This window comes from Anomaloglossus baeobatrachus, chromosome 9 (genome assembly GCF_048569485.1).
Source record: "Anomaloglossus baeobatrachus isolate aAnoBae1 chromosome 9, aAnoBae1.hap1, whole genome shotgun sequence".
Lineage (NCBI taxonomy): Eukaryota > Metazoa > Chordata > Amphibia > Anura > Aromobatidae > Anomaloglossus > Anomaloglossus baeobatrachus.
This window is the reverse complement of record NC_134361.1, coordinates 118,636,878-118,649,904: the sequence shown is the minus strand read 5'-3', so window position 1 is coordinate 118,649,904 and position 13,027 is coordinate 118,636,878. Positions and strand designations below refer to the sequence as shown.

General features: G+C 56.5%; 1 protein-coding gene across 1 annotated transcript in view; it reads left to right on the top strand.

Moving 5' to 3' along the window:
- Positions 1 to 9,421: 9,421 nt before the first annotated feature.
- NONO (non-POU domain containing octamer binding) overlaps positions 9,422 to 13,027 on the top strand; it is a 51,418-nt gene continuing 47,812 nt past the window's right edge. The window contains 1 exon segment of the mRNA XM_075323958.1: positions 9,422 to 9,557. The gene's annotated coding sequence lies outside the window, so the exon portion shown is untranslated.

Genomic DNA, 13,027 nt, shown 5'->3' with positions numbered 1-13,027 from the left:
GTCCTTTACATGGACCTCGTGCATTGTGAAGCGCCTGTCCTTTATATGGACCTCGTGCATTGTGGAGCACATGTCCTTTATATGGACCTCGTGCATTATGGAGCGCCAGTCCTTTATATGGACCTCGTGCATTGTGGAGCGCCTGTCCTTTATATGGACCTCGTGCATTGTGGAGCGCCAGTCCTTTATATGGACCTTGTGCATTATGGAGCGCCAGTCCTTTATATGGACCTCGTGCATTATGGAGCGCCAGTCCTTTATATGGACCTTGTGCATTATGGAGCGCCAGTCCTTTATATGGACCTCGTGCATTGTGGAGCGCCAGTCCTTTATATGTACCTTGTGCATTATGGGTCGCCAGTCCTTTATATGGACCTCGTGCATTGTGGAGTGCCAATCCTTTATATTGACCTTGTGCATTATGGAGCGCCAGTCCTTTATATGGACCTCGTGCATTATGGAGCGCCAGTCCTTTATATGGACCTCGTGCATTATGGAGCGCCTGTCCTTTATATGGACCTCGTGCATTGTGGAGCGCCTGTCCTTTATATGGACCTCGTGCATTGTGGAGCGCCTGTCCTTTATATGGACGTCATGCATTGTGGAACGCCAGTCCTTTATATGGATCTCGTGCATTGTAGAGCGCCTGTCCTTTATATGGACCTCGTGCATTATGGAGCGCCAGTCCTTTATATGGACCTCGTGCATTATGTAGCGCCAGTCCTTTATATGGACCTCGTGCATTGTGGAGCGCCTGTCCGTTATATGGACCTCGTGCATTGTGGAGAGCCAGTCCTTTATATGGATCTCGTGCATTGTGGAGCGCCAGTCCTTTATATGGACCTCGTGCATTATGGAGCGCCAGTCCTTTATATGGGCCTCGTGCATTATGGAGCGCCAGTCCTTTATATGGATCTCGTGCATTGTGGAGCGCCTGTCCTTTATATGGACATCGTGCATTGGGGAGCCCCTGTCCTTTATATGGACCTCGTGCATTGTGGAGCGCCTGTCCTTTATATGGACCTGGTGCATTGTGGAGTGCTTGTCCTTTATATGGACCTCGTGCATTGTGGAGCGCCTGTCCTTTATATGGACCTCGTGCATTATGGAGCGCCAGTCCTTTATATGGACCTCGTGCATTATGGAGCGCCAGTCCTTTATATGGACCTCGTGCATTATGGAGCGCCAGTCCTTTATATGGACCTCGTGCATTGTGGAGCGCCTGTCCTTTATATGGACCTCGTGCATTGTGGAGCACCTGTCTTTTATATGGACCTCGTGCATTATGGAGCGCCAGTCCTTTATTTGGACCTCGTGTATTGTGGAGCGCCTGTCCTTTATATGGACCTCGTGCATTGTGGAGCGCCAGTCCTTTATATGGACCTTGTGCATTATGGAGCGACAATCCTTTATATGGACCTCGTGCATTATGGAGCGCCAGTCCTTTATATGGACCTCGTGCATTATGGAGCGCCTGTCCTTTATATGGACCTCGTGCATTGTGGAGCGCCAGTCCTTTATATGGATCTCGTGCATTGTAGAGCGCCTGTCCTTTATATGGACCTCGTGCATTATGGAGCGCCAGTCCTTTATATGGACCTTGTGCATTATGGAGCGCCAGTCCTTTATATGGACCTCGTGCATTGTGGAGCGCCTGTCCTTTATATGGACGTCGTGCATTGTGGAGCGCCAGTTCTTTATATGGATCTCGTGCATTGTAGAGCGCCTGTCCTTTATATGGACCTCGTGCATTATGGAGCGCCAGTCCTTTATATGGACCTCGTGCATTATGGAGCGCCAGTCCTTTATATGGACCTCGTGCATTGTGGAGCTCCTGTCCTTTATATGGACCTCGTGCATTGTGGAGAGCCAGTCCTTTATATGGATCTCGTGCATTGTGGAGCGCCAGTCCTTTATATGGACCTCGTGCATTATGGAGCGCCAGTCCTTTATATGGACCTCGTGCATTATGGAGCGCCAGTCCTTTATATGGATCTCGTGCATTGTGAAGCGCCTGTCCTTTATATGGACATCGTGCATTGTGGAGCGCCTGTCCTTTATATGGACCTCGTGCATTGTGGAGTGCCTGTCCTTTATATGGACCTGGTGCATTGTGGAGTGCCTGTCCTTTATATGGACCTCGTGCATTGTGGAGCGCATGTCCTTTATATGGACCTCGTGCATTATGGAGCGCCAGTCCTTTATATGGACCTCGTGCATTATGGAGCGCCAGTCCTTTATATGGACCTCGTGCATTATGGAGCGCCTGTCCTTTATATGGACATCGTGCATTGTGGAGCGCCTATCCTTTATATGGACCTCGTGCATTGTGGAGCGCCTGTCCGTTATATGGACCTCGTACATTGTGGAGCGCCAGTCCTTTATATGGACCTCGTGTATTGTGGAGCGCCAGTCCTTTATATGGACCTCGTGCATTGTGGAGCACCAGTCCTTTATATGGACCTCGTGCATTGTGGAGCGCCAGTCCTTTATATGGATCTCGTGCATTGTAGAGCGCCTGCCCTTTATATGGACCTCGTGCATTATGGAGCGCCAGTCCTTTATATGGACCTTGTGCATTATGGAGCGCCAGTCCTTTATATGGACCTCGTGCATTGTGGAGCGCCTGTCCTTTATATGGACGTCGTGCATTGTGGAGCGCCAGTTCTTTATATGGATCTCGTGCATTGTAGAGCGCCTGTCCTTTATATGGACCTCGTGCATTATGGAGCGCCAGTCCTTTATATGGACCTCGTGCATTATGGAGCGCCAGTCCTTTATATGGACCTCGTGCATTGTGGAGCTCCTGTCCTTTATATGGACCTCGTGCATTGTAGAGAGACAGTCCTTTATATGGATCTCGTGCATTGTGGAGCGCCAGTCCTTTATATGGACCTCGTGCATTATGGAGCGCCAGTCCTTTATATGGACCTCGTGCATTATGGAGCGCCAGTCCTTTATATGGATCTCGTGCATTGTGAAGCGCCTGTCCTTTATATGGACATCGTGCATTGTGGAGCGCCTGTCCTTTATATGGACCTCGTGCATTGTGGAGTGCCTGTCCTTTATATGGACCTGGTGCATTGTGGAGTGCCTGTCCTTTATATGGACCTCGTGCATTGTGGAGCGCATGTCCTTTATATGGACCTCGTGCATTATGGAGCGCCAGTCCTTTATATGGACCTCGTGCATTATGGAGCGCCAGTCCTTTATATGGACCTCGTGCATTATGGAGCGCCTGTCCTTTATATGGACATCGTGCATTGTGGAGCGCCTATCCTTTATATGGACCTCGTGCATTGTGGAGCGCCTGTCCTTTATATGGACCTCGTACATTGTGGAGCGCCAGTCCTTTATATGGACCTCGTGCATTGTGGAGCGCCAGTCCTTTATATGGACCTCGTGCATTGTGGAGCACCAGTCCTTTACATGGACCTCGTGCATTATGGAGCGCCAGTCCTTTATATGGACCTCGCGCATTGTGGAGCGCCTGTCCTTTACATGGACCTCGTGCATTGTGGACTGGAGCGCCTGTCCTTTACATGGACCTGGTGCATTGTGGAGCGCCAGTTCTTTATATGGATCTCGTGCATTGTGGAGCGCCTGTCCTTTACATGGACCTGGTGCATTGTGGAGCTCCTGTCCTTTATATGGACCTCGTGCATTATGGAGCGCCAGTCCTTTATATGGACCTCGTGCATTATGGAGCGCCAGTCCTTTATATGGACCTCGTGCATTGTGGAGCTCCTGTCCTTTATATGGACCTCGTACATTGTGGAGCGCCAGTCCTTTATATGGACCTCGTGCATTGTGGAGCGCCAGTCCTTTATATGGACCTCGTGCATTGTGGAGCACCAGTTTTTTACATGGACCTCGTGCATTATGGAGCGCCAGTCCTTTATATGGACCTCGTGCATTGTGGAGCGCCTGTCCTTTACATGGACCTCGTGCATTGTGGACTGGAGCGCCTGTCCTTTACATGGACCTGGTGCATTGTGGAGCGCCAGTTCTTTATATGGATCTCGTGCATTGTGGAGCGCCTGTCCTTTACATGGACCTGGTGCATTGTGGAGCTCCTGTCCTTTATATGGACCTCGTGCATTATGGAGCGCCAGTCCTTTATATGGACCTCGTGCATTATGGAGCGCCAGTCCTTTATATGGACCTCGTGCATTGTGGAGCTCCTGTCCTTTATATGGACCTCGTGCATTGTGGAGAGCCAGTCCTTTATATGGATCTCGTGCATTGTGGAGCGCCATTCCTTTATATGGACCTCGTGCATTATGGAGCGCCAGTCCTTTTTATGGACCTCGTGCATTATGGAGCGCCAGTCCTTTATATGGATCTCGTGCATTGTGAAGCGCCTGTCCTTTATATGGACATCGTGCATTGTGGAGCGCCTGTCCTTTATATGGACCTCGTGCATTGTGGAGTGCCTGTCCTTTATATGGACCTCGTGCATTGTGGAGCGCCAGTCCTTTATATGGACATCGTGCATTGTGGAGCGCCTGTCCTTTATATGGACCTCGTGCATTATGGAGCGCCTGTCCTTTATATGGACCTCGTGCATTGTGGAGCGCCAGTCCTTTATATGGACCTCGTGCATTGTGGAGCGCCTGTCCTTTATATAGACCTCGTGCATTATGGAGCGCCTGTCCTTTATATGGACCACGTGCATTGTGGAGCGCCAGTCCTTTATATGGACCTCGTGCATTGTGGAGCGCCTGTCCTTTATATGGACCTCGTGCATTGTGGAGCGCCTGTCCTTTATATGGACCTCGTGCATTGTGGAGCGCCTGTCCTTTATATGGACCTCGTGCATTGTGGAGCGCCAGTGCTTTATATGGACCTCGTGCATTGTGGAGCACCAGTCCTTTACATGGACCTCGTGCATTATGGAGCGCCAGTCCTTTATATGGACCTCGTGCATTGTGGAGTGCCTGTCCTTTACATGGACCTCGTGCATTGTGGACTGGAGCGCCTGTCCTTTACATGGACCTGGTGCATTGTGGAGCGCCAGTTCTTTATATGGATCTCGTGCATTGTGGAGCGCCTGTCCTTTACATGGACCTGGTGCATTGTGGAGCTCCTGTCCTTTATATGGACCTCGTGCATTATGGAGCGCCAGTCCTTTATATGGACCTCGTGCATTATGGAGCGCCAGTCCTTTATATGGACCTCGTGCATTGTGGAGCTCCTGTCCTTTATATGGACCTCGTGCATTGTGGAGAGCCAGTCCTTTATATGGATCTCGTGCATTGTGGAGCGCCATTCCTTTATATGGACCTCGTGCATTATGGAGCGCCAGTCCTTTTTATGGACCTCGTGCATTATGGAGCGCCAGTCCTTTATATGGATCTCGTGCATTGTGAAGCGCCTGTCCTTTATATGGACATCGTGCATTGTGGAGCGCCAGTCCTTTATATGGACCTCGTGCATTGTGGAGCGCCTGTCCTTTATATGGACCTCGTGCATTGTGGAGCGCCTGTCCTTTATATGGACCTCGTGCATTGTGGAGTGCCTGTCCTTTATATGGACCTCGTGCATTGTGGAGCTCCTGTCCTTTATATGGACCTCGTGCATTGTGGAGCGCCAGTCCTTTATATGGACCTCGTGCATTGTGGAGCACCAGTCCTTTACATGGACATCGTGCATTGTGGAGCGCCTGTCCTTTATATGGACCTCGTGCATTGTGGAGTGCCTGTCCTTTATATGGACCTGGTGCATTGTGGAGTGCCTGTCCTTTATATGGACCTCGTGCTTTGTGGAGCGCATGTCCTTTATATGGACCTCGTGCATTATGGAGCGCCAGTCCTTTATATGGACCTCGTGCATTATGGAGCGCCAGTCCTTTATATGGACCTCGTGCATTATGGAGCGCCTGTCCTTTATATGGACATCGTGCATTGTAGAGCGCCTATCCTTTATATGGACCTCGTGCATTGTGGAGCGCCTGTCCTTTATATGGACCTCGTACATTGTGGAGCGCCAGTCCTTTATATGGACCTCGTGCATTGTGGAGCGCCAGTCCTTTATATGGACCTCGTGCATTGTGGAGCACCAGTCCTTTACATGGACCTCGTGCATTATGGAGCGCCAGTCCTTTATATGGACCTCGTGCATTGTGGAGCGCCTGTCCTTTACATGGACCTCGTGCATTGTGGACTGGAGCGCCTGTCCTTTACATGGACCTGGTGCATTGTGGAGCGCCAGTTCTTTATATGGATCTCGTGCATTGTGGAGCGCCTGTCCTTTACATGGACCTGGTGCATTGTGGAGCTCCTGTCCTTTATATGGACCTCGTGCATTATGGAGCGCCAGTCCTTTATATGGACCTCGTGCATTATGGAGCGCCAGTCCTTTATATGGACCTCGTGCATTGTGGAGCTCCTGTCCTTTATATGGACCTCGTGCATTGTGGAGCGCCAGTCCTTTATATGGACCTCGTGCATTGTGGAGCACCAGTCCTTTACATGGACCTCGTGCATTATGGAGCGCCAGTCCTTTATATGGACCTCGTGCATTGTGGAGCGCCTGTCCTTTACATGGACCTCGTGCATTGTGGACTGGAGCGCCTGTCCTTTACATGGACCTGGTGCATTGTGGAGCGCCAGTTCTTTATATGGATCTCGTGCATTGTGGAGCGCCTGTCCTTTACATGGACCTGGTGCATTGTGGAGCTCCTGTCCTTTATATGGACCTCGTGCATTATGGAGCGCCAGTCCTTTATATGGACCTCGTGCATTATGGAGCGCCAGTCCTTTATATGGACCTCGTGCATTGTGGAGCTCCTGTCCTTTATATGGACCTCGTGCATTGTGGAGAGCCAGTCCTTTATATGGATCTCGTGCATTGTGGAGCGCCATTCCTTTATATGGACCTCGTGCATTATGGAGCGCCAGTCCTTTTTATGGACCTCGTGCATTATGGAGCGCCAGTCCTTTATATGGATCTCGTGCATTGTGAAGCGCCTGTCCTTTATATGGACATCGTGCATTGTGGAGCGCCTGTCCTTTATATGGACCTCGTGCATTGTGGAGTGCCTGTCCTTTATATGGACCTCGTGCATTGTGGAGCGCCAGTCCTTTATATGGACATCGTGCATTGTGGAGCGCCTGTCCTTTATATGGACCTCGTGCATTATGGAGCGCCTGTCCTTTATATGGACCTCGTGCATTGTGGAGCGCCAGTCCTTTATATGGACCTCGTGCATTGTGGAGCGCCTGTCCTTTATATAGACCTCGTGCATTATGGAGCGCCTGTCCTTTATATGGACCACGTGCATTGTGGAGCGCCAGTCCTTTATATGGACCTCGTGCATTGTGGAGCGTCTGTCCTTTATATGGACCTCGTGCATTGTGGAGCGCCTGTCCTTTATATGGACCTCGTGCATTATGGAGCGCCTGTCCTTTATATGGACCTCGTGCATTGTGGAGCGCCAGTGCTTTATATGGACCTCGTGCATTGTGGAGCACCAGTCCTTTACATGGACCTCGTGCATTATGGAGCGCCAGTCCTTTATATGGACCTCGTGCATTGTGGAGCGCCTGTCCTTTACATGGACCTCGTGCATTGTGGACTGGAGCGCCTGTCCTTTACATGGACCTGGTGCATTGTGGAGCGCCAGTTCTTTATATGGATCTCGTGCATTGTGGAGCGCCTGTCCTTTACATGGACCTGGTGCATTGTGGAGCTCCTGTCCTTTATATGGACCTCGTGCATTATGGAGCGCCAGTCCTTTATATGGACCTCGTGCATTATGGAGCGCCAGTCCTTTATATGGACCTCGTGCATTGTGGAGCTCCTGTCCTTTATATGGACCTCGTGCATTGTGGAGAGCCAGTCCTTTATATGGATCTCGTGCATTGTGGAGCGCCATTCCTTTATATGGACCTCGTGCATTATGGAGCGCCTGTCCTTTTTATGGACCTCGTGCATTATGGAGCGCCTGTCCTTTTTATGGACCTCGTGCATTATGGAGCGCCTGTCCTTTTTATGGACCTCGTGCATTATGGAGCGCCAGTCCTTTATATGGATCTCGTGCATTGTGAAGCGCCTGTCCTTTATATGGACATCGTGCATTGTGGAGCGCCTGTCCTTTATATGGACCTCGTGCATTGTGGAGTGCCTGTCCTTTATATGGACCTCGTGCATTGTGGAGCGCCAGTCCTTTATATGGACATCGTGCATTGTGGAGCGCCTGTCCTTTATATGGACCTCGTGCATTATGGAGCGCCTGTCCTTTATATGGACCTCGTGCATTATGGAGCGCCTGTCCTTTATATGGACCTCGTGCATTGTGGAGCGCCAGTCCTTTATATGGACCTCGTGCATTGTGGAGCGCCTGTCCTTTATATGGACCTCGTGCATTGTGGAGCGCCTGTCCTTTATATGGACCTCGTGCATTGTGGAGCGCCAGTCCTTTATATGGACCTCGTGCATTGTGGAGCGCCAGTCCTTTATATGGACCTCGTGCATTGTGGAGCTCCTGTCCTTTATATGGACCTTGTGCATTGTGGAGCGCCAGTCCTTTACATGGACCTCGTGCATTATGGAGCGCCAGTCCTTTATATGGACCTCGTGCATTGTGGAGCGCCTGTCCTTTATATGGACCTCGTGCATTGTGGAGCGCCAGTCCTTTACATGGACCTCGTGCATTATGGAGCGCCAGTCGTTTATATGGATCTCGTGCATTGTGGAGCTCCTGTCCTTTACATGGACCTCGTGCATTGTGGAGCGCCTATCCTTTATATGGATCTCGTGCATTGTGGAGCTCCTGTCCTTTACATGGACCTCGTGCATTATGGAGCGCCAGTCCTTTATATGGATCTCGTGCATTGTGGAGCTCCTGTCCTTTACATGGACCTCGTGCATTGTGGAGTGCCAGTCCTTTATATGGACCTCGTGCATTGTGGAGCGCCTGTCCTTTACATGGATCTCGTGCATTATGGAGTGCCAGTCCTTTATATGGACCTCGTGCATTGTGGAACGCCTGTCCTTTATATGGACCTCGTGCATTGTGGAACGCCTGTCCTTTACATGGACCTCGTGCATTGTGGAGTGCCTGTCCTTTATACGGACCTCGTGCATTACGCGGCGTCAGTCCTTTATATGGACGTGATGACGTGTGACAAGAGGCGATGGCTGCCCTGCCCCCCACCAGCACCAGCCAATCTTTTGTTGTCTTTCTTTTCAAGCTTGCGCCTGCGCAGATTCTGCTCTATTCTTCTCTTCCTTCCGCTCTCACACAAACTTGTCGAACAATACAGCGCTCCCGCTGTTCACACCCACTGTCGTCACTAGGGTAGAGCGGCGAGAACTGGCCAATTAGGGCTCGGGTTAGACTTGCTTTTGTAAGTGGCAGTTGCAGGGACCAATCATCTAGTGGAAAGCAAAAGCTCGTAGGCCAATAGGCTTAGGCTAAACGCCGGAGTGTGGCGGGTTTAGGTTGTGGCCTGTTTCCGTCTGGTGGTGAGCAGGAGGTTCCTTTCGTGCGCGGGAGGTCGTGGGGCTGAATCTGAACATCGGCCGCTGTGTAGAGAATTTTAGTCTACAAGGTAACGTGTCACCATGAGCCGTGCTCCGGAGACATGGCGGCGGCCCGGAGCTTATTTTCCTGCCGGCCGGTCCTGTTGGAGCGGTGCTGGATTGTAGGCCCGGGCGCTGCGTGTAGTGGATGAGGACTGCACTCGCTCTGCCCTATGACAGTGAATGAGCAGAGCAATGAGCGCTATTCGGGCCGCATCCAGGCCTCTCCCCCAGCTCCGCACCGTGCAGCGCATTTTGTGTCTGCGACTCCGCAGTGAGACCCCCAGCATAGTGCTGAGTGGGGCACACTGCCAGTGTGGAAGTGTCGAGTTGGGGGGGGGGGGGTTACTGCCAGTGTGGGGGTGCCGAGCGGAGGGGTGGGGGCACTGCCAGTGTGGGGGTGCCGAGCGGAGGGGGGGGCAGTGCCAGTGTTGGGGTGCCGAGCGGGGGGGGGCACTGCCATTGTGGGGGGGCACTGCCAGTGTGGGGTGTAGAGGGGGGGGCACTGCCAGTGTGTGGGGGGCTGCTGGGGGGGGCACTGCCAGTGTGGGGGGGTGGTGCTGGGGGGCACTGCCAGTGTGGGGGTGTGTGCTGGGGGGGAACTGCCAGTGTGTGGGTGCCGAGTGGAGGAGGTCACTGCCAGTGTGGGGGTGCCGAGTGGGGGGGGCTTTGCCAGTGTGGGGGTGCCGAGTGGGGGGGCACTGCCAGTGTGGGTGTGCCGAGCGGAGGGGGGGCACTGCCAATGTGGGGGTGCCGAGCGGAGGGCGGGGGCACTGCCAATGTGGGGGTGCCGAGCGGAGGGCGGGGGCACTGCCAATGTGGGGGTGCCGAGCGGAGGGCGGGGGCACTGCCAATGTGGGGGTGCCGAGCGGAGGGCGGGGGCACTGCCAATGTGGGGGTGCCGAGCGGAGGGCGGGGGCACTGCCAATGTGGGGGTGCCGAGCGGAGGGCGGGGGGCACTGCCAATGTGGGGGTGCCGAGCGGAGGGCGGGGGCACTGCCAATGTGGGGGTGCCGAGCGGAGGGCGGGGGGCACTGCCAATGTGGGGGTGCCGAGCGGAGGGCGGGGGCACTGCCAATGTGGGGGTGCCGAGCGGAGGGCGGGGGCACTGCCAATGTGGGGGTGCCGAGCGGAGGGCGGGGGCACTGCCAATGTGGGGGTGCCGAGCGGAGGGCGGGGGCACTGCCAATGTGGGGGTGCCGAGCGGAGGGCGGGGGCACTGCCAATGTGGGGGTGCCGAGCGGAGGGCGGGCCACTGCCAGTGTGGGGGTGCCGAGCGGAGGGGGGGGCACTGCCAGTGTGGGGGTTGCCGAGTGGGGGGGGCACTGTCAATGTGGGGGTGCCGAGCGGAGGGGGGGGGCACTGCCAGTGTGGGTGTGCCGAGCGGAGGGGGGGGGGCACTGCCAGTGTGGGGGTGCCGAGCGGAGGGCGGGGGTGCCGAGCGGAGGGCGGGGGCACTGCCAATGTGGGGGGTGCCGAGCGGAGGGCGGGGGCACTGCCAATGTGGGGGTGCCGAGCGGAGGGCGGGCCACTGCCAGTGTGGGGGTGCCGAGCGGAGGGGGGGGGCACTGCCAGTGTGGGGGTGCCGAGTGGGGGGGGCACTGCCAATGTGGGGGTGCCGAGTGGAGGGGGGGGCACTGCCAGTGTGGGTGTGCCGAGCGGAGGGGGGGGGGCACTGCCAATGTGGGGGTGCCGAGCGGAGGGCGGGGGCACTGCCAATGTGGGGGTGCCGAGCGGAGGGCGGGCCACTGCCAGTGTGGGGGTGCCGAGCGGAGGGGGGGGGCACTGCCAGTGTGGGGGGTGCCGAGTGGGGGGGGCACTGCCAGTGTGGGGGTGCCGAGCGGAGGGGGGGGGGGCACTGCCAGTGTGGGTGTGCCGAGCGGAGGGGGGGGCACTGCCAGTGTGGGGGTGCCGAGCGGAGGGCGGGGGCGCCGAGCGGAGGGCGGGGGCACTGCCAATGTGGGGGTGCCGAGCGGAGGGCGGGGGCACTGCCAGTGTGGGGGTGCCGAGCGGAGGGGGGGCCACTGCCAGTGTGGGGGTGCCGAGCGGAAGGGGGGGCACTGCCAATGTGGGGGGTGCCGAGCGGAGGGGGGGGGCACTGCCAATGTGGGGGTGCCGAGCGGAGGGGGGCACTGCCAGTGTGGGGGTGCCGAGCGGAGGGGGGGGCACTGCCAGTGTGGGGGTGCCGAGCGGAGGGGGGGGGGCACTGCCAATATGGGGGTGCCGAGCGGAGGGGGGGGCACTGCCAGTGTGGGGGTGCCGAGCGGAGGGGGGGGCACTGCCAGTGTGGGGGGTGCCGAGCGGAGGGGGGGGCACTGCCAGTGTGGGGGTGCCGAGCGGAGGGGGGGGGGCACTGCCAGTGTGGGGGTGCTGAGCGGAGGGGGCACTGCCAGTGTGGAGGGGGGGGGACACTGCCAGTGTGGGGTGCCGAGCGGAGGGGGGGCACTGCCAGTGTGGGGGTGCAGAGTGGAGGGGGGCACTGCCAGTGTGGGGCTGTGCAGAGTGGAGGGGGGGCACTGCCAGTGTGGGGGGGGGTGCTGGGGGGGGGCACTGCCAGTGTGGGGGTGCCGAGCGGAGGGGGGGGGCACTGCCATTGTGGGTGGGGTGCTGAGGGGGGCACTGCCAGTGTGGGGGTGCAGAGTGGAGGGGGGCACTGCCAGGTTGGTGGTTTCTACATTGATGTGCAGTGCATGGTGAAGTCTCGGGTGCCCTGTAACACTGGGGTGATATTTAGGAGCTGCTGTATTATAGTGATACTTTGCAGCTTTTGTCCTAAACACCAGAATCTCCTTGTAATAATAATTTTGTAGCGATGACCTCGTTGGATATATGTATACAGGTGTGGCAGTCGAGTTTGCGGGGGGGGGGGGGGGGAACTGCCAGTGTGGGGGTGCCGAGCAGAGGGGGGGGGGCACTGCCAGTGTGGGGGGTGCCGAGCGGAGGGGGGGGCAGTGCCAGTGTTGGGGTGCCGAGCGGGGGGGGCACTGCTAGTGGGGGGGGGCACTGCCAGTGTGGGGTGTAGAGGGGGGGGCACTGCCAGTGTGTGGGGGGGCTGCTGGGGGGGGGGGGCACTGCCAGTGTGGGGGGGGGTGGTGCTGGGGGGCACTGCCAGTGTGGGGTGTGTGCTGGGGGGGCACTGCCAGTGTGGGCGTGCCGAGTGGAGGAGGTCACTGCCAGTGTGGGGGTGCCGAGTGGGGGGGGCTTTGCCAGTGTGGGTGTGCCGAGCGGAGGGGGGGGGGCACTGCCAATGTGGGGGTGCCGAGTGGAGGGGGGGGGGGAGGGGGGCACTGCCAATGTGGGGGGTGCCGAGCGGAGGGGGGGGCACTGCCAATGTGGGGGTGCCGAGCGGAGGGGGGGGGCACTGCCAATGTGGGGGTGCCGAGCGGAGGGGGGGGCACTGCCAGTGTGGGGTGTGCCGAGCGGAGGGGGGGGCACTGCCAGTGTGGGTGTGCCGAGCGGAGGGGGGGGGCACTGCCAATGTGGGGGTGCCGAGCGGAGG